This window comes from Euprymna scolopes, chromosome 29 (assembly GCF_053919585.1).
Source record: "Euprymna scolopes isolate OS-2025 chromosome 29, ASM5391958v1, whole genome shotgun sequence".
Lineage (NCBI taxonomy): Eukaryota > Metazoa > Mollusca > Cephalopoda > Sepiida > Sepiolidae > Euprymna > Euprymna scolopes.
Genome location: NC_136510.1, coordinates 93554382 through 93577134, shown reverse-complemented (window position 1 = coordinate 93577134; position 22753 = coordinate 93554382). Strand labels below are relative to the sequence as shown.

The 22753-nt window shown below is 36.6% G+C and overlaps 1 protein-coding gene and 1 pseudogene across 3 annotated transcripts in view; one reads left to right on the top strand and one right to left on the bottom strand.

The window, feature by feature from the left end:
* The window catches only part of LOC145252783 (E3 ubiquitin-protein ligase PDZRN3-B-like), a 703291-nt gene that overhangs the window by 95760 nt on the left and 584778 nt on the right, over positions 1–22753 (top strand). The gene's annotated exons all lie outside the window — the stretch shown is intronic.
* Positions 9596–9727, bottom strand: LOC145252979 (U2 spliceosomal RNA; annotated as a pseudogene).

Here is a 22753-nt window from a genome sequence, read left to right as displayed (position 1 = left end):
TATGCATTTTTTTTTTCGCATAAGAGTAGAGGTTGAATGTAATATTACATAAAACCGAGGGGTCAATGATGGAGAGAATTTAGGGAGTGGCTGATCTAGAACATCTACTGGATCAGTTTTCATAATTTTTCGTAATTCATACTAACTTCGACATGGCATGTAAGTACGTAATGATTATTTTTACTGAAATGCGCTCGTTTGAAATATCACCACCAACAAAAGCACCTAGATATTAATTTAGTTGAATTTCTAATCATTATTTTTAATCCATGCGCAAGTTCTTTATTCTTTTATCCCGGCGTATAATATGCGTGTATGTATGAATATATAAATATTCACAAATAAGTGACATTATATCGCCCACTAGATTGTATAGTCTGGTGGGCTGTATGATATCACCTTTTCACTGGAAAAAGTTATAGCCCGTTGACTAAGAATGAGTGTATAATGCCAAATTGATGACTAAATATGGTTAAATTTGTGCTAATTTCTGCATTAAATACTAATCTATAATGATCCCAATTAATCACTAACTGTATTCGGCATAATCACCTGTAGAAACACCGGTTCTCATTAGATCACCGAAGTTAAGCAACGTTTAGCCTGACCACTACCAGCTAGGTGACCAATTTGGAATTTCACGCGCTGTAAATAGAAGGACGTCGACACCTCCCTGCAAGAGTTGCAACAACATAACGTCATCATCTCTCCTACTAGGAATCGCTTGTGAATCTCATACTCCTATGGAACTGCCGCCTTTGGAGGAAGTCGATTAAATCTGCCTAGGGTTAGTGCCATAATTTTCATTTTTTTTTCTAACTGTGCATCAAATAGATACCATAATACTTAGATCGCTGCATCTTGTATTAACAAAGTTCCATGCAAAATATCAGCCACCTCGGCCCAGCAGTTTTCTAGAAAATGTGAGACAGTCAGACAGAAAGACTAAAAGAAATAAATACGCAGGGGATAATGTGCTTATAGTTATATCTCATAGGATTAGCGAATCTCTCGACGGAGGCAATCTTTCTAGGGCAATTGCTCTTGACATATTAAAGGCCATTGATAGGGTATGGCATAAAGGTTTACATCACAAGATCTCCAGCGATTGTATAGCTGGAAATGTCTTCTCAATTATTAAATAATTTCTCTCTGATAGGTTCATAAGAGTAGTAGTTGATGGGCAAAAATCAGAAGCTCACAGTATAAATGCTGGAGTCCCTGAGGGGTTCATCCTGAGCCCAACTCTCTTCCTGATCCACATTAATGATCTTCCAAATCACATCCTTACATCATTCGTAGGCATTTATGCTGATGGCACTAACATCTATGGTAGCACATCTAAGATCGTAAACGGCCAAGTTCTCTCCGATTCTCTCTCTTCTGATCTTGAGCATGTGGTACAATGGGGAAAGGAGTGGTTGGTTACTTTTAATGCATCAAAAACCAAGCTTCTATTTTTACATCATAAACGCTCTGATCCCCATCTGGCATCAATTGAAATGAATAGCTGTCGTCTTGGGGAAGCCTCATGTTTTGACAATCTTCTGGGCTTGACCTTTACTCTTGATCCAAAATGGAACACGTACATCAAATCTGTTGGCAAGGCCGCAGGAAAAATGGTGGGATCATTCTATCGATCCAGTAGATATCTCACTGCTGATGCAAGTCTCTATCTATATAAGAGCCAGGTACGTCCAAGGATGGAGTACTGTTGCCACATCTGGGCAGAAACTGCTAGAAAGTACCTGTCCTGCCTTGATAGAGTTCAAAATAGACTTCGTAGCCGCGTAGAAGATGTCCTATTCTCTTCCCTGCAACCTCTATCTCACAGAAGAGATGTTGCGAGTTTGTCTCTGCTGTATCGTTATTTTCATGGCAAGTGCTCGACTGAGCTTCAATCTATGGTACCCCTCGCCAAACTTTCACAATAAACACTCGTCTATCTGAAAACAGTATCAATAATTCCCCCCCCACTCTTTATCTGTGCCTAAACCTAAACGTAGATTCCATAAACAAAGCTTCTTTCTTAGAAATCGCGCCCATGGAATTGTCTTCCGTTTTCTTGCTTTCCAGCTGACTACAATATGGTTGTCTTCAAGTCCAATGTAAACAAGTTCTTGATGAGCCGCTGCACTTAAGTTAACAAATTTACCGAATTTTCATTATTCACGATTACTATATTGTCCAATTGATACTGTACACTTTTAACCCTTATCCTCGAGTAGCCTCTTGGCTTCATAAGCCTATGATTTTTTTTTTAATTATTTGGTTGAATCTTGTTAAGATTCAGCTCATGTCTTTCAATCATAGGCGTGCCCGTTTTGGTTCGAAGATTCCATATATGGCTCTGCTCTTGGGAAGATATTGACTATGAAACTTTTTAGTCTTTCTTTCTCGCCAAATTTTTCTTGGGGTTCATCTATTAGATCCATAGTTCTTTTTCCTTTTCGTAAAGTCAGTTCTCCTTTTCACAGCTGAGACGATTTTCTATCTTTACAAGTCTACACGTCGACTACGTATACAGTAATATCGTCATACATGGGCTGGTGAATCTTTGGCCTATTTGACTCTTCTTTCATGCGGTGCAGAAACGTATCTGTAAGTTGATTAGCGCCATCCTTTCTTCTTTTGCAATTTCTCTCTCACAGACGTGATGTTGCTAGTCTCAGTTTTTGCTGATGAATACTGTTATGGTATTTTTTAAAAATTTAGAATTGTTTATTATATTTCCTGCTTCTTTTGCTTCAGCTCGTTCGAGTCGCTGGTCTATTGGTCTTCAGCATTTCGCTGTGTTGATATCTCATTGTGATACGATTTTCTAGTCCAATAATACCCTTCCAAGAACTACAATGTTGTAGAATTCTCTTCGGTAAATTTTTACGACGTGCTCCAGCGTATTATAAACGCCCCAACCCCCATGTAAAGAACGGCTTTCGGAATAAACACCTCCCAACCTCGAAAGCCGTTCTTAACATGGGGAGTTTGGGGAGGTGTTATTTCGAAAATCGTTCTTAACATAGAGTGGTTGGAGATGTATATACTACGCTCGGGCAGGTAGTAACAAAAATGGCTTCTCTTCTTACTCAGTGCGTGAGAAGCGATTCCTGAAACATAAAGGAATCGGGCGTAGTAAAATTTAAATAAAAAAATTACTCTCTCTGAAAAAAAGAAAAAAAAAAGAACACGTCCAATTACATATTCAGTATGAATTACTCTCCTAAAAACAAAGAGAAAAAAATATGACTACTCACATTTTCAAAACAAGCGATCCATACAAAAACAGAAAAAATTAACCCCCCACCCCACCTCAGATGACATCGATATGGAGAAATTACATTGGGAAAGGCTATGTTCTTTTCGGAAAAATGGCGGCAAGCTTGATCATTAAAGGTTCTCATTGTAGGTGCAAAAGTAAAGCAAATAATAGATTTACACATAAAAGACCCAACAAAAGTCATTTTGCACAAATATATAATAATGGAAATATTTTTTAAAAAATAGTAAATTTATGGTTTGACTCTGGGTCCGATCTTTCCATAATAAATGTACGGCTGCTTATCAAACTAGAGTCGACATATCGATTTTTTTTTTATATTTAGTTTTAAGCAAAAATGACAGCACTTATTTAATTGGCATGTCGAAATTAGTAACATGTCCAAAAATTACGAAAATTCATAGAGTAGAAAAATATTTATAGTTAAATGTAATTTTTATCGAAAATTAGAGGAAATTGCATTTCCTCTAGATATGAACAGCTTGCGAATAAAGGGAGACATACTTATCTCCCTTTTCGCCACTTTAATGGCTGATGTTTTGTTGTGGATCATAGGGGTAGACTTCTTTTTTTTTACTAAAAAAAACACACAATAGTAGTTGGTCTTCTCGATGAATCTTCGTAATTCTTGGATGTATGAGTCTTTTCGGTATGACAAGTAAGTATTGTTGTTGTTTGTTTGTTTTTTTGTTTTTTTGCTTAAAAGTACATATTTAAAAAAAATCAATCTATCGACTCCATCGTAACAAGCACCAACGTTTACATACAAGGAAGAGATATAACAAACCGATTTTGCACAAAACACAATAGTCATCTCGCACTGTGACTGTCAAGAAAAGCAATTCTATTAGATAACTAGCGGGAGTACCCGGCGTTGCCCGGGGGGTTTGGAGGTGTGTGTGTGTAGGGGGGGGGTAAAGTAAAGAATAAGAAAATTAAATAGAACACTTTAAAAAAGTTCTCTTATATAAACAATAATTAACACACTGTTAATTAATAAAATCGATTTTCCTTAACGTAATATGCAAGTGAGGTCACCTCTTCATCGTATATTTTGCAATAATGGACCTTTTGTATATATTAATCAAATTGTGAACAAACAGACAAATTAACAAACAAACAGGAATACGAATTTATTTATGTAGATTATTTTTACCAATAATCTTGGACAGTGTAATTAAAAAAAATTATAGTTTCTGTACTAAAAAATTCGAGAATTTACTTGTGAAGAATTGGACCAACAGTTTTAAACTTTGACATCGTTTAACAAATACATTCTAACAGAAAGTCGAGAACGTGACATCGGATGCCGGGGATTTACACGCTAAATTAAAACAAAGCTTTTTGGAATGTTTCTTTTTGCTTTTTTTTTTCGGTGGGATAAGGCAGATGCACTAAAATGAAAGCCAAATTTGACGTAAAAGAAACCGCACGACAAATTTTCAAAAAAAAAAAAGAAAAAGAAAAAGAAAAAAGAAAACGGCACGGAGTATACCAAAGAGGAAGCCTTAGAAAAATTCTTAAAAGTGTATAGAATTTCGTCGGATCCGAACACTCTGATGGCAGTCTCACCGACTGAAACCATGTTCGCACGGAATGTGAGATCGGTTATTGATAAACACTTTCCGAACCAATCAAAATTACATAAAATCATGGTCGTACCCAAAAGAGGTTTGAACTGTGGAGAGAAAGTTTGTTTTTGTTGTTTTTTTTAATTTAAAAAACAATACTTCATTTTGGGAATCGAGTACGATCAACAAAAGGATTGGCGATATGGTGTATATCATATAAGATCCTAGACATACTCATAAACGCCACAAAATCAGTTTTAAAAAAAGCAAAAAAACGTCGTTTACATGACATTAGTGACACATTTCCTGTAAAGGAAAAGCCGATCGACGCTATTTTTAAGACGTTCGATCTCGACCAACTCCAACAAACACTAAATAAACGTATACACACCCTGTATTTTATATATAAGAAAGGGGGTGTAATAAGGAGTCAATACAACCATTAAAAATAGACGCTGCCTGGGTGTAGAGGGGTGTGAAAAATATCTAAAAAAAGTTTAAGCGAACGGAAAAATAAATAGTGACCGAAAAAGAAAATTCAGAAATCCACAATTTATCGACCTGAAGCGGAAAACATATTAACTTTCTACAGTGCAAAAAGGTTTGGAAAGCGGTGTTGTGGTGCTTATGCACTTACTGATCCGCGCCATTTTTTAAATCGTATTTCCAAGTTTAATTGGGGGGGGAGGGCTCATCGTATTTCCAAGTTTAATTGGGGGGGGGGCTCTCTACCGTGGTTGAAAACTACTAACACCCGAAAGTATCCTGTATTCTATAAGGCCACCATTCGCCCATGTATGGAGTATTGCTGTCATATTTGGGGTGGTGCATCTGCTACTAGTTTCACGCTCCTTGACAAGGTTCAAAAGAGAGTCGCAAATCTGATAGGCCCTGAACTGGCATCTAAGCTTCAGCCTCTGTCCCATCGACGAAACGTTGCATCCCTCTGCCTGTTCTACAACTATTTTAATGGTGAATGCTCTAACGAACTGCAAGCACTTGTGCCTTCACGACGTGAACACCCTCGACAAACTGGACAGGCTTCTGCCACCCCCACACAGTAGAGATCCCTAGATGTAAAAGATCTTTCTACTCCAGTAGTTTCTTCCCCAGAACTGCTAGACTTTGGAATTCCATTCCAGGTCCCTGCTTCCCCAACTGTACTGACGTGCAGAAGTTCAAGTGCAACGCGAACGGACATCTTGCTGCCAAAATCCCTACATAGTACCCTAGTAGTTGTTGCCCCTGATTGTAGCCCCCTACACCAAAGTGGCAATGTGCCTAGTTTGGGGTGAAAATGTAATTAAAAAAAATTAAAGTTTTATGATATGTTTTTTTATTCAATTGTAAGGTTAAAGTACAGAATATGTACAAAACACCCCCTCCACATGTTAAGAACGGCTTTTCAAATAATAACGTTATTATTTCAGCACGGATCAATAAGTGCATAAGTATCGGTGTTGTTTTCTTTTCAAAATTTTGAAATTGTATTAGGTAATTATTTTTACGAATAAACTTGGACGGTGTAATTAAAAACATTAAATGACTTTGCAGAAAACATTATCATACGTAAGTACAGATTTTTGTAAATAAAAATACCTTTCCTAAACTATGTTGAGGGAACAGGATGGTCTGCTTTTGTTATAGACGATCACATTCCCATGTGTTTGTTGATGAATTGTATGGGTTGAATGGTAGAAGGATTTAAAAGCAAAAGGTCGCATAATGATGACGAAAACATACCGGAATATATTAGTGAAAGAATGCAGATTTATTTACATGAATTTATATGAGAAATATTAAGGATATAGACAGAAAGAATAAGAATTCGTTGAAAATAAGAGCTGGTTGAGAGATGAGTAACGTTACTTGCGATTGATGAGAGGCTGACGGATTAGTCAGGAGCGCTGGTTGGTGGCCATGCCAACCAGGAGCGGCTCTCGTTACATCCTGGCTGGTCGAGAGTTCAGTGGAAAAGAGAAGAGATAAAAGAGAAACAGGAAGTGATGTGGCTGTGTAGATCTCAGGTTACCAGAGTTAAAGAGCGACAATCGAGTTAGCCTGGGAGAACTGTTCTGTGCCAGTGTATATATTGGCTGGGAATTGACATTCCCACAACTATATTCGTGTCTTTGCGATTAAGTTCTACATACTTACTCATATACAATACATGTGCTCTCCTAATAGTATAAATATACCAAGAGGAACCACTAGAGAGTTACTAGTAGTATATGACATATTAGTTAAATGCAGTTAGATGGGCGGTAAACAGCAACACAAATAAAATAAATATAATAAGCAAAAATTCAGCTAAGATTCGTCACTGCCAACTTTCTCTCTCAACTTCCAGCACGTGTTCTCCCAACCACCTCTGCAACCAGGCATTTATTAGAAAACTGACCCCATTCCATTTGCATAAGTGTGCAGTGGAAGATGAGATCTCGTGAGATTCCACGAGACTACACCTTATAAATCCATGGCTGCCGTCTTTAATTTCTCTTTTTCTCCGATCCCATCCGAAGGTAAGTTGTATAACCGCGTAATACACACACACACACACACACGCACGCGCGCACGCGCGCGCTTTCTACTTTGATTATTACATTCAACTCTACAATTAAGAACTACAACTATCATCTTTTTATGTATTCTATCTTGTTGCAAACAAGAAAGACTTTTGTAAACTATATTCGTGTCTTACTAGGTTACCTTTCCGGGCCACAACAGAAACAATACAAAATTTGAAATTAGAAATGCTTACAAAAGTGTAAAAACACCAAAGAGCTAGCAACAAGAGACGTTGGTATTATTTGCTCTATCGTTAGTTTCTTGGTAAGTGCTCAACTTAGATTCACGTTATGCCCTCTTGAAAAACATTCACAACAGACACTTGTCTAGCTACAACCACTGTCGACAATTTCCCCTACTCTTTATCTGTGCCTAAACTTAAACGCAAAATCCATGAGCAAACTTTATTTTCTTTATACTGCTTTCCTGTAGAACTCTATACTGTGGAACTGCTTTCCAGCTGATTAAAACATGATCATTTTCAAGTCTAATCTAAACAAGTTTTTGTCGAGTCGTCCTCTAAATAATCAAGTTCCACTACTACCGATTATTATACTGTTGTCTAACCGACCACCTTACAATCATTAACTCTTATCCTCGAGTGACTTTAAGACCTTGTTAACTAGTGATGCCAATGGAAAGAAAAAGATCGATAGAAGATTAAATTTTCTTGCGTTTAATAAAAAATTAATTTGCTGTAAATTAGTTCATCGACTTATTTATTTTTGGTTTGTTGACAGTAATACACTTCTGCTGACATTTTTTTTACCCGTCGTAGAGGGTTGTATCAGCTAGTTTGTAATAATCGTAGTATTTATCCCAAGAGTGATAGTATCGTAAAGGGTCAAAGGTTAATGAGTGCAAGAGAAGGAAAGTTATTCAAAGGTCACAAGAATAAAAACTATAAAAACATAAACTGATACCCTTTCATGTGGCGCCTCGTTTTTGAGTGTCCTTTTTGGCGTTGAGCGCTGAATTGCAGACTGCTTTTCATCGCCATATTTTATTCATTATTAATTAAAACAATTTAATTTTATATTTTTTACCAATTCCCTGATGAGGCTAGAAGCCTAGAAAGCGTCTTTATTACCCTCTTGAAGGGATGGGGGAAGGCGTAGAATAAAATATTCTATTTAGCATCCCGCTTACGACCCGTTTATTCCTGTATAGGAGGAAAGCAAAACAAGAACACAAGAGAAGAGAAGAGAAAGAGAGAGAGAGAGAGAGAGAGAGAGAGAGAGAGAGAGAGAGAGAGAGAGATTGGATCTAGGGTAGAAGAAATAAAGATATAGAAATAGAATAGGAGGACAGTTGAAAAGAGAATTTAGAAAACGGGAATGGAGAGCTGGGAGAAGAGTTAGAACATAAAAAGGATGGGGAACCGAGAATATAGAAGAGGGAGAAAGGTAAGGGATAAGAGAGGGAGAGAGAGTGAGAGAGAGAGAGAGATAGCAGAAAGGAGAATATAAAAGAAAAGGGGGAGAAATGAGGCGAGATGGTGAGTAAGAGTTTAGACTGAAAAAAAGTTAGAGAAATAATAAGACATGAAAATAAAAGAGAGGAAGGAAATAGAAAAAGGATGGTTACAACTGAGGAAAAAGGGCCGAACTAAATTTAGAATATAGAAAAGGAAGAATAACAGAGGCGGAAAAGAAGGGAAAATAAAAGAAAAAGTACAGAGTGAATTCAGAATAATAGCGTGAAAACAAAGAAGAGCGGGAAAAGAAAGATATAAGTAAATTACCTCCCTCACCCAACGGGATGATGTGACACAAGGTTAGGAAAATACAATTTCAAAAGTCAGGTCCCCCGAGGAAGAGCACCCTTGCTTACAAATATCTCCTGTGTAACCCTGTCGGTATTTCCTGGGAGGGAAACCTAGTCGATCAGCAATACACAAAACTTTCCTAAAATCGAAGGAGGCAAAGCCTGGGAAGGTTGATCTCTCAGAATTCCACAGAACCAGAGACGGTTTATAGAGAACAAACCAACTCAACAATGGACTAGTCTCTGTTGACTTTGGTGCCAAGGGAAACCACACCCGGTTGCTGTTGTTAGGGTTAGGGTTAAGGAACAAAAAAAAAACAAACAAAAAAAACACCCCCGCTGCTGTTGTACCTATTTACTATGCCTCCCCACGGGACAGAGTTAGACACCAGGGTCGTTTTTTAACGTGGAGAAAAGGTACAAAAATAAAAATTGATCAGTCGTGAAGGATTTCTCCTCCACCGAAAGAGAACAAGAAAATGAAGTGCAGCATCTGAAGAACAGATACTACACTTTGATCTTGACCAAAAGGCCAAGAAAGTATCATGAGAACAGGACAGGCTGAAACAAGATATAATGTAAAATATTTAAAAATTCAGAATAAAGAATGTTTTCTTATTTATTACCACCAGGTTGACAAGAAAGTTTTTGCGGTTTTAATTTTTAAATTCAGATGAACATATCTCGGTTCAAACAAAAATTTATTGATCGTAATAAGCCCCATCAGAATCAACACACTTCTGTCGATGCCAAACAAGTGTATCTATGCCAGTAACGTAAAAATCTTGCGTTCTGGTGGCGATTAAGTCGCTGAAGGCGTTTTTAATATATCGCTTGGGTTTTTTTAGACATTTTTCACGCAGAAAGTTTTAGTCGGTAAGTAAGAGGCATGGAGAGTGTGGCGGATGAGGCAGAGTTGCGTAGCCCAATTCCTTCAACTTATGCAGGATTGGTTTAGTAACGTGCGCTCGGGCATTATTGTGGAGGAGAATCGGGCTTTTTTGTTGATTAATGCTGGGTGTTGTTGTCGAAGTTTCTGATTCATTTCATCCATTTGTTGACAGTAATGGTTTCGTCTGTATTAAAAAAAAACCTGTTATGGGTGAGACCGGTCGCAGAGAACCTAACAGTCAACATGACTTTCTTTTTGGTGTAACTTTGGCTTCGGGAAGTGTCGTAAAGCTTCGTCAGCATCTAATCAATGAGCTGAGCGTCGCCGGTTGTTGTAAACAACCCACTTTTCATCGCAAGTCACAACCCGGTCGAGAAACGAGTCGTTCTTGTTGCGTAAAAGAAAAGAAGATGACACTTCATAACGGCATTTTTTTTTTTTTTTTGGTTTTCGTTCAATTCGAGAGGCACATATTTATCAAGTTCTTTGTCTTTCCAAGCTCTCTCATGTGGTTGGAAATCGTCTTATTCGTTATATCTAATTCATAAGCAAATTCGCCAACAGTTGTGCGTGGATTGGCTTCGACTAAGGCCCTTAAATCATCGTTGTAAACATTCGTTGGCCAACCACGACGTTCATCGATTTCAAGACTCTCGTCGCCGCCACGAGTTTCAATAGTAATACTCTCCTCATGGTTTCAGGGCTGTCTATATCCTTCCAATTTATGTCAAGTTGTTAATCCCTCTTTCGGTACTTGTGCATTTAACGAACCAGACGTAACTCAGCATTTGCTCGGCTTTGTCCGGCGCATGACGTCAACAGCCGGATAAAACCGAGCGTTGGCGATAACATAAAAACAACGCTACAACAAAATAACTGTACAATGAAATTGTAAAATGTAGAAACATAAAAATTAAATAAGTAAAAAGCAAAAACCTACCGTTCATTTGTTTTTTTTTATTATTATTGTTTGAAATTGTCTTCTGTTTTCAAAATGAATACATATAAGACAAGTTTTTTTGTTAAATAATAGGAAACTTTTTTTTGTCTGAACTGTTTTTTTGTTTTTTTTTTTCAATTTTTAACAAAAAAACATTGTCTATGTCTTAAACACGTAAAAGTTAATTTTTTTTTTTTTTTTTTGCAACTCTATGTCAAATAAATGGAAAAAGTCTTTAAAAAAGGGCAATAAAAAGCATTGGGGGGAGGAACAAGGATTATTTGTACATTTTTTTTCGCCAGAAACAAGGATTTATTTATTTATTTATTAGTGAAAGGAGGGTTTCGGCGTTCCTATTTGGTACAGTGACGAAGAAACCCTCCTTTTCGGCGGGGTCGTATCCAGACCGGTGTCAGAAGTCTGCCGACGTTGTGTTTTCTGCGGTTAAAAACGGGGATTCCTAAGAAAATAGTCCCTGCATATATCACACAGGAAAAATTTCCAATCCACAATTGTGTGGCGAGAACTTAACCCACATTCGCTATGGAGATTTTTTGTAGATGCCATCTCGAACGCCATAAGTATATTATTTTTATTATACACGCGATGGTTAGTCGGGATTTTGAGAAGAAGGTCCCAATCCTAATGGAGGTCCATCGACGACATGTTACACTTCTACACCTCCAACCGTAAACGTCGGAAAGGCTTGTTCTCTTTGCAAGTACACAATCCTTGCCCAAATGTAAATAAACACCTTTTCTCTTCTGCCAACAATTTCCGTTGCTGGCAAAAGTTTAGTGCAGCTTCTGGGGGTCTGGAGCTGGTCCGCAATGTTTGTAATATTCATTATTATTTCGTCAGTTATCTTTTTAAAACTATTTTTTTTTAAACTCTTCAAATAAGCGTTTCTTGAGTTGTGACACTCTTCCAATTGATAGCGAAATTCTCGTCTGCTTAATCGGCAACGCTCGGGTATATCCGGCTGTTGACGTCATGCGTCGGACAAAGCCGAGCAAATGCTGAGTTACGTCTGGTTCGTTAAATGCACAAGTACCCCTCTTTCAAGTCTTTTCATCCTCCTTGAACTTTTACGACTATTCTGTGTGGGGCCACCTGATGATGGTCGCACCATACTATGCGCGAGTGCGTTGTTTTCTTTTGATTCCAGTTTCAGTTGCCTTGTGCTCGTGTAATGTTTCTTTATATATTTGTTTTGCTTTATTTATATTTCACTTTACCTACGTCTGGTTTGTGTTTATTAGTTATGTGTGTTTGTTTCCACATTCAGAGATTTTCCTCAGTATTTTGACTGTGTTCCTTATTCTCCTGTCCTACTTCCATTCGTCTTAGCTTTTTTCGGGTTTCAGTAATCGTTCATAATGCTATTGTTATTTACTCACTAAGAGTAGTCACACATATTATCATCAAAGATTTATCTTTGAGAACAACTTGTGGCGTCCTCTGGAATCTGAGTTTCAAATCTCTCTAGATTTCCAGTACTCTCCATCTCTTTCGATAACCTTTGCAGATGAATTTATGTTACCGTAAGAGTCGCTTACCATTGATTTCTCGTTGGTGGCGACTATTAGTTTTCACTGGCATTTGGGTGGCAAAAAGCCTCCCCAAGGTCCAAGTTCTTTTTGTGCGCATCCAACGGACGTTTGGCTAGTGATTACTCTTGGGAGGTGTTGGGGTGAAGTGTGTTGGAATATGGTTTGAGGAGGTGCTTGATGAAGTGAGAACAAGTGAGGGTGGCAAGGTAGAGGTATGGTGGGACAAAACTGTCATAACGACCAAGCAATTGGAACATAATCGTCCGGATTTGGTTGTCATTGACAAGGTCTCAAAAACCTGGCAGATTGTAGAGTTCTCAATACCCTGGGACAGGAATGTGAGTGTCACATGAAAACAATGGCATCTACGTATTCCTCGTATTTTTAAGATAAATGTATCAAAAAATTGACAATCGATGAGGTAGAAAATTATTTATTAAAGAAAATAGAAAACAGAATTTGCTGAAAACGATTGTAAGACACAGGAGAGTTTAAAAGGGTGATTTTCCGTTTCGATTTTAACAAGATGGCGACAATTTTTCACCTGCTTTTTTATAATAATTCAGGTAATATTCAGGAAATCCCGACTGCATGATTTGAAAGCTACCATTGTAACTTATTAGAATTGGCAAAAAAAAAAAAAAAAAAAAAAAAATCAGTTGAAATGATTGTTTTTATTTATCGACTATAAATAAAGTTTTCAGATAAAAAAACAATGATTTCAACTGATTTTTTTTTTTTTGCCAATTCTAAAACAACATCCCTTTTCGGGAAGCAGGACCCGGGAGGGAATTCCAAAGTCTAGCGGTTCCGGGGACAAATTGTGTAGAAGCGCTGCAATTGAAGATATAAAAACCGTCTACAAAATAACTGGATGCAACATTGACACTATTTCCAAAATAACTGGATTCGGCATAAAATAAACCGAAAAGGCTTGATATGCCGTAAAACAAAACAACCCAACCAAACTCCTCAAAAAAATAATTAAAGATATAAAGAACTCGAAGCATAAAAACTGTTTCCAAAATAACTGGACTCGACATTAAATAGCCAGGAAAAGGGTTGATATGCCGGAAACAACCAAACCAAACCAAGAACCTTCAAATGAGACAAACATTCATAAGAAAACATATTTAGGACAAATGTTATTCGCTAAATGTAAAACCCAAGTTGGTTTTGCTCAATCAGGTTAAGTTTTTGAACTATAGGTACATGTTGTTTATTAAGTTTTTGTACACAAGTACGCAAGTGTGGTGCATTTTAAAATATTGCTGGAGTAAATGATAGGTGTTTATTGGAAATTAATGATTTTATAACTAGATTTTTTTTTACACGGTGGTCACCACTTATCAAGGCCCGGAAGCCACTCAGGGATAAGGGTTATTGCAAATACAGTACGGAGATTTAATGAAGTGTTTACTTAAGGGGGCAGTTCATTAGGAATTTGTTTACGTTGGACTTGAAGACATCCAGGTTGTAGTCAGGTGGGAAGCAGGCAGACGGAACAGAGTTCCACAGGTGTGCAGTTCTAAGAAAGAATCTTTGTTCATGGAATCTACGTTTTGATTTAGGCACAGATAAAGAGTGGGGAAAATTTTTGACAGTGGATTCAGCTAGACGGGCGTTTTTCGTGAAAGATTGGCGAGGAGGGACCAGAGATTGGAGTTCAGACGAGCACCTGCCATGGAAATAACGATAAAACAAGGATAGGCTCGCAACGTCTCTTCTGTGGGAGAGAGGTTGCAGGGTAGAGAAAAGGGCACCCCCCACTAAGCTACGAAGTCTATTTTGTACTCTGTTAAGGCAGGATAGGCTGTTTTTAGCAGTTCCTGCCCAGATGTATTCAATCTAATTATTCTGGGTGAATAAATCGAAAAGGGCTCTGAAGTCCTACGACCTCGAAATCTTCCAGAAATGTGTGCTTACTGAACAGGAAGATCTCCTACGATAAGAATTACAGCCCTGCAAAATATGAAACGCTATCAACGCCCTCTAGTAGATAGACACGGAATACTCTTGCAACCGCTGAACATGAAGCTCGATATTATTCAAACAATTCATCAAGGCTTCAAACAAGATGGACGAAAAGTCTCAACTGTCAGGTTTTGAGCGCGATAGAGGGAACGGATTTTATGAAAAGCAAAAGCAGCAATGGATCGAACATATGAACCCCGTGAAGGATTCTAGGAGAAAGAAAGGCTACAAAGTTTAAGATCTGATTCTTCATCGAGGGCGGAGCCACCCATGACAATATTAGGAATAAAAAAGATCTGAGATATTAACATGGGGGACTACGTAAAGGTTGTTAACATTGCTAAATGAAAGTGCTTCCGTAACGTTGCATCCCTCTGCCTGTTCTACAAGTATTTTAGTGGTGAATGCTCTGACGAACTGCAAGCACTTGTGCCCCCACGACGGTAGTTTCTACCCCAGAACCGCTAGACTCTGAAATTCCATTCCAGGTCACTGCTTCCCCAACTGTACTGACATGCAGAAGTTCAAGTGCAACGTGAACCAACATCTTGCTGCCCAAATCCCTACATAGTACCCCAGTAGTTGTTTCCCCTTATAGTAGCCCCCTACACCAAAGTTGCAATGTGCCTTGTTTGGGGTGAAAATGTAATAAAAAAAAAGAAAAAAAAGAACAAGCTGGATTCGAACTTGATAATCAGTTAATGTCGCCACCTACCGGTAAACAATATTATGCATTTATCTTTTTAAAGACTACAAGTGAATCTCCTAAACACGTTCAAAAATTCATATTCTCTAAATTATCAAAGATTAGAACTTAATTTTAAGAGTTCCTCTATCAGTAATCAAAACGAAATATGAAAATATAATAAAATCTAACGAACATACAATAGATGGAAGTAACTTAAAACATCATAATCAAGGGAAATAACTCCAGATACATAAAACAAGAAGAAAAAGGCAATCTGTAATAGAAATCTCACCTGTCTGTTTAAATGTATGTATGTATGTATGTATGTATGTATGTTTGTCAGGTCATGTCATATGCTACTGGTACCGTGTAACCCAGTACTACGTGCCTAATGGTCGGGTCACCGGCGACTAAACTGGTTCCCCCACCAGACTTGTTTGGTGAGGAGGGTTGCTAGTCTCCCTGAAGGATTAAAAACAAGACCTTCCAAAGGGTGAATGAACTCTTTTTCTGGGTCAACGGCCAACTAGCACAGTGTATATTTGTGTGTGTATATGTGTATTCGGGTGGAGAGGGCTCCCGTAAGCCGTGATGAAGGCAACCTTTCTAGGAGAAGCAAATCTCTGATTTAAAAAACAAAGCGGGAGACCAGTACCCGCATTAATCTGGTCTGCAGTTAATTTGTTGCTGGCTATCTTGCTCTTGCTTGTTGCTGGATCTCAACATTTTGAACCGAGAGAGAGACTTAGCTGTCGTACAAAGCTAAGACTCTGTAACATCATCTTTGTATAGATACTCCCTCAGGCATTTGGACTCATGGATTTTAAATGTCTGAGAGAGTGGCACTCGTCTGACAAAACGTTGCAATCATCATGTATGGATGGATGGATGGATGCATGCATGTATGTCTGCCCAAAACCTTCGACAGAGGCGAAGGATTTTCACAAGATTGGTATCAGTTTGAAGCTCGACCTTTTGGACGACAAATATCAAAAAAATTGATTACAAACATTAATTACTTCACTCGCAACTGAGCAATTTTCTACAAGAGTGGTGGCTTTTTCGTCGATATTTTCGAAAGTCCACCCCTCTATTCGATTGACTAAACTTAATATAAACCTACGTCACTTCCGGTTTAATCTTAGGCGCAAAAACAAACACGTCGCGTTTTTTTTTCACGTTCCTTTCCTCCTTCGCGCTACGGGTTCGAGCCTGCCTACCTACTAGCATTTTTTTTTTTTTTTGCTCAACACACACCGCCAAACACCCGGGCAACGCCAGGTACCCAGGCTGGTTCAAACATAAAATAAAAAAATTAAAAAAAACACAGGCGCAGCGTGAAAATGTTTGTTAGTCACGGTATTGGAATAAACCAGCAGATAAGCAGACATAAGACGATAGAATGCTATATATATATATATATATATATATATATATATATATATATATATGTGTGTGTGTGTGTGTGTGTATGTGTGTGTGTGTGTGTACATAAACATATATATACATATGTGTACATAAACATATATATATATATATATATATATATATATATATATATATATATATATTCTTTATTTGTTTTTACATAAGCAAAAATATACTTCTACACAGCCATAAGAATATTTCGGTCAGCTAGTTGCCAGTAACTAGAGCTCTCTTCAACCGATACAGTTTATGCAAAAGCAAAGTTTGCAATGAAAATATCAAGTCTTTTTCGTCATAGAGAGTTAAAATCAGGAGGTTCCGTCAGATGTTGTAAACAAGAACCTATAGGGGTGCACATTTTAATCAGGCGCATTCAGGTATATATATATATATATATATATATATATATATATATATATATATATATATATATATATATATATATATATATATAGTAATTGTCTGTATTTTTGAGATGACGTATTTTAATTGATTGAGATTGTCGGACTGACTTCCTCATCTTCGTTGTTATATATATGTATTTCTGCTTAAAGAATATATATGTTTTGGCTAGATTTGCGCATCCCCAACAACACCTCTCTTGAGTCGGCAGCGTTAAATACCAGTGGCAAGTAGAAATGCCGGGGAGACTGGAAACGATGCCGAGATAAACGGAGAGTACATGTAGCGCCTGATATATATATATATATATATATATATATATATATATATATATATATATATATATATATATATAACTACTTAATTTACTCACATAAAATTAATATACGAAAGTATAGATTTATGCGTAAACTTTAAGTATTTACTTCAAAAGTGCTCAATGCGTAGGTAGAGCTAGTTAATAATTTATAAAATGTATACGGCGATTAAGCTACACTGAATATTCGGCGTTTCATCCACTCTAGGACTCTTCAGGCTTATGCGGAGGAGTCCAAGAGTGGATGAAACGCCGAATATTCAGTGTAGCTTAATCGCCATATGTATTTTATAAATTACTATATAAGACACCCATACACCTATTCATGACTAGACACACACACACACACACACACACACACACACACACACACACACACACACACACATTCAGCTATATATTATATATATATATATATGTACACATAGAAGTGGAAGAGTTGAAAAGACGGGGAGAGAGAGAAAGAGAGAGAGTTTATATATATATATATATATATATATATATATATATATATATATATATATATATATATATAAAACTACTTAATTTACTCACATAAAATTAATATACGAAAGTATAAATTTATGCGTAAACTTTAAGTATTTACTTCAAAAGTGCTCAATACGTAGGTAGATCTAGTTAGTAAGTTATAAAATATATATGGCGATTAAGCTACACTGAATATTCCGTATATAGCATATATAAAAACGACAAACAATCACAAAATTCGCGTATAAACCTGAAGAGTCCTAGAGTGGATGAAACGCGGAATATTCAGTGTAGCTTAATCGCCATATATATTTTATAACTTACCATATATATATATGTGTGTGTGTGTGTGTGTGTGTGTGTGTGTGTGAGTGCGTGGTTATAAATATAAATATATATACATATATATGCATGTACATATATATATGCATATATATATGCATACGCATAGATATATGTATGCACACACACATATATATACACACACACTCACACACACATATACATACACACATATATATGCGCACACATATATATACACACATGTGTGTGTATATATATATATATATATATGTATATATATATATATTCCCCTTTTCCCCGTGTATGCTCATACTTTCATTACACCGATGAATATAATATTATTTTGTATTCCTGCACGTCACCAATTAAAAACGAATAAAGAAACATTATAAGCTTTTATACTTTTCATATTCTTTTTTATACATTTATACATTTCCATTCATATATATATATATATATATATATATATATATATATATATATATATATATATATATATATATATATATACAGACTCAGTTTGACAATGTTTGCCAGTTGCGGCATCGAAATAAATCAATAAAATTGATAAGTAAAAAGAACCAAGTAAACTGATAATACACAAATGAATAATATGTGTGTGCGCGCGTGTGTGCGTGCGTGCGCGCGCGATTTGTTTCTGTAATAAAAAAAAAACTAGTTGGTGCAGCTGCTAAATGGTAGATTTAAAATTGCAATTAATGAACGGCTTCACGTATCAAGTTTTCTTTTGCCGCGTTCGTCCAATTCGTGAACTCGCTTGAATTTCGGTATTTCGGTAAGTGATACGTTTGTCCCCAGGACTCACACGGAAAGGAGTGACAACACCATATTCAACAGTGGGAGCGGAGGCTTGGGAGGGGGAGGGGTCTTCCAATCTCCTATTACGATATTTTAGTACGATTACTATGTCTTTTATTATTATTTATTTTTATTTTATTTATGGTCTGTTAGTTATCGCCGACTCCACTGCTAACCTTTGACGTAATCTGATCTTACATCGACCAATGAGAAAAGCGTCAGTGGTCACGTGACCATTTTGTTTGAAGAAAAAATATAAACTTGCAGAAAAAAATAATTTCCTGCACTTGCTGGCCCTTAAGCACTCTCTCCAGGATGGTAGGCACAGGGTCAGTTGTGCTTTTGAAAAGGCAGTGCACTTGGATCAGCGTGCCTGTGTAGTATAGGATAAAAAGCTTTATTTTCTCTGTCGACAATTCTCAGTGGGGTGGCCTAGGCGATTAGTATCAAACAAACCCCTTCCGAAAGAGATGGTACGGTGTTTTTTTTTTGTTTTTTTTTTTGGCGGGGGGTACAATGGAGTCACCACTTATCAAGGCCCGGAGGCCACTCGAGCACAAGAGTTAAGGGGTATACATTAGTCATTGCGACTATAGCGTAGTAAACATAAGTGGTGGGAATTTTGTAAAATTGGATTACTTAAGGGGGGACGGTTCATCAAGAACTTGTTCACATTGGACTTGAAGGCAATCAGGTTGTAATCAGCTGAAAAGCAGGCAAACGGAAGAGAAATCCACAGGCGTGCAGTTCTAAGAAAGAAGCTTTGTTCATGGAATCTACGTTTGGGTTTAGGTACAGATAAAGAGAGTGGGAATAAGTCTCATAGAACTGAACAGAATTAGACTGACTGTCGAGAACGTATTCTAGCTGCTATGAACACCTATTCAAGCTGTGGCCTCTATCTGGATATAGAGCACGCGGTTCTAACCCTTTGTAAAAACTACCCCGGTTAAAATAACCAACTAAGTGAGCGCATTATATCACCGTTTCCTTGCGGTTATAGACATCCTTTCAGATCCTTATTTTTGTTTTGGCATCTCCAGACGAAGTATTTCATGACTGGAAGTCGGGATCGTTCGTCTATATCTTCTTCCATATATATGAGATTGATATTACAAGCCAACTTTTTCTATTAAAAAATTATTAAAACGAACTTCTTCATATACTCAGTCACGGCTATGTGAGCGACTACAGAAGGGTTAACTAATTGGCATATTCCTTTTAAAAACAGACATTTTTTTATTACTTTTTTTTTCTAGTTTCGTATTAGATGATTGGTTTGATTTCACTATTACGCCGAATTCAATTAATGCATAGTTTCTACACTCTCCATAATTGGGAAGAATTTAAGAGGAAAACATTCAAGCACATGAATATATATATATATATATATATATATATATATATATATATATATATATATATATATATATATAATTAAAAAAGATAAAAACTACCTAGAATTTCAAATCGCACCGCAAGGCACTACCTATTCGATATAAAAAAAGCACCACAGTTAACATTAAGTGGACTCTTCACGCAACTTAGATCACCTGAACATCATGGCGAAGAAAAAGAGAAAAAAAAAACACAGGATTAAAATGGGAGTTTTGCTCAGAAATATATTTCTTAAAAATAAACACTTATTTATTTTTAAAATCTTGGATGTTAACATATTCAATACGTATTTTATTTTTCATATATATATATATATATATATATATATATATGACCTTGTCGGTGTGTATGTTAAAAGTCTCTATCAAACTCCTCTATAAATATTTGTGTCTACAGAGTTAAAATTTGATATTTAGCATATTTGAACCGGTAGCAGACTTTTGATTTCGTTTTTAGCCGTGAAAATAGCTGCTAAGAGGTCAAAATTGATTAAAAAAACCGTTGGCATGGCGTCGACCATATCCATTTTTAGGGGGTTATTTTTTAACGCATGCGCTAATAAAAAGATATAGCGTAAACCACATTATTTTTTGCGGGTTCGTATACGCATGGATTTAGGTCATATGCAAACGGATAAGGCTGGAGAGATATACGTGTGGGTGTCGATTTACTTTGGAAATCACTAATTTATATTAAGCACAATAATAAATACGAGATGTGCATGAATTTTAATATAATATTAAGGTGTATTTTATGACTGGGTAACGCCGGGCTGATTGCTATTATATATGTAAAAAAATTTAAACACCCACCTATATATATATATTTATTTATCATTTTTAAAAACAGTAATCTACGGACACGCGTGTTTCAGAATCCTACTCCTCTTCAGCGTAGCTCGACTCTTGTTAGGATTCGAACCCCGAACATTATGCATTTCAGTCCAGCGGCCTCATGATGCCATAGACAATTTCCGGCTTAGATATTATCGTTTATCTGTTTACGTAGTTTTTGTTGTTGATTTTTTAAACGATATTATGGTTAACGTCTCCGCCTCGAGATCCGGTATATATATATATATATATATATATATATATATATATATATATATATATATGTGTGTGTGTGTGTGTGTTGTGTGTGTGTTGTGTGTGTGTGTGTTTGTTGTGTGTGTGTGTGTTTGTTGTGTGTGCGTGTGTGTGTGTTTGTTTGTTTTGCGATACTTTTTTTTTAATCAATTCAATTATATATACGAAAGTGCATTTTTACCTAAATGCGAGTTGGGAATAATTTCCCTTTTAACCAATTTTGGTATCCCCAAATGGGGAGCGACATGTGTATTATTTTTAAAACATGATTATCCACTGACGCGTGTTTCATCCTCTACGACTCATCAGAGTGGCTGAATCTAGCGAGATTTGGAATCGGAACCCCATGGTAATAAGCGTAACCCCTTACACTAGGCTATCTCGCACGACTTAACGTATCGCATTTTTTATGTAGACGTTTTTTGTTTTTGTTTTGCGATACTTTTTTGAAACGCGGTACATTCAGTCGTGTGAGATAACCTAGTGGTAGGGGGATACGCTTCTAACCATGGGGTCCCTATTTTGAATCTCGCAAGATTCAGCCACTCTGATGAGTCGTAGACAACGAAACACTGTCAGTGAATAATTATATATATATATATATATATACACTACTTAATTTACTCACATAAAATTAATATACGAAAGTATAGATTTATGCGTAAACTTTAAGTATTTACTTCAAAAGTGCTCAATACGTAGGTAGAGCTAGTTAGTAATTTATAAAATATATATGGCGATTAAGCTACACTGAATATTCCGCGTTTCATCCACTCTAGGACTCTTCAGGCTTATGCGCGAATTCTGTGGTTGTTTATCGTTTTTATATGCTCCTCTACTATTGAGATTTAATTTAGCCAATCAGCTTTCTAGTATCCACCGCGCCCTTCCTATCAGCCAATGGGCATGCATTTGTCGGACAAAGGATCTGTTTTAAAACTAGGTTAGTGTTTTTTTTTCCTTTTATTGTTAGTTTATATATAAATATATATATATGTGTACATACATATATGCACATATATATACATATATATATATACATACATATATGTGTGATCGTTTATGAATATTCATGTTTATTTACTTTATTTATTTTCTATTGTTTTTTGTTAGTTTTCTTGTGAACACAGTTGTTTGCTATTTCTCTTCTACAGTTTAATAGATGTTGGGGTTCTTTAAAGTACAGGATAGCAAATTTTTCATGAAGGCATAATCTACATGGGTCGTCTAGGTCCCTACACGTGGTAGCTTGTCTTATTATTTTCCATTCGACTACCGAC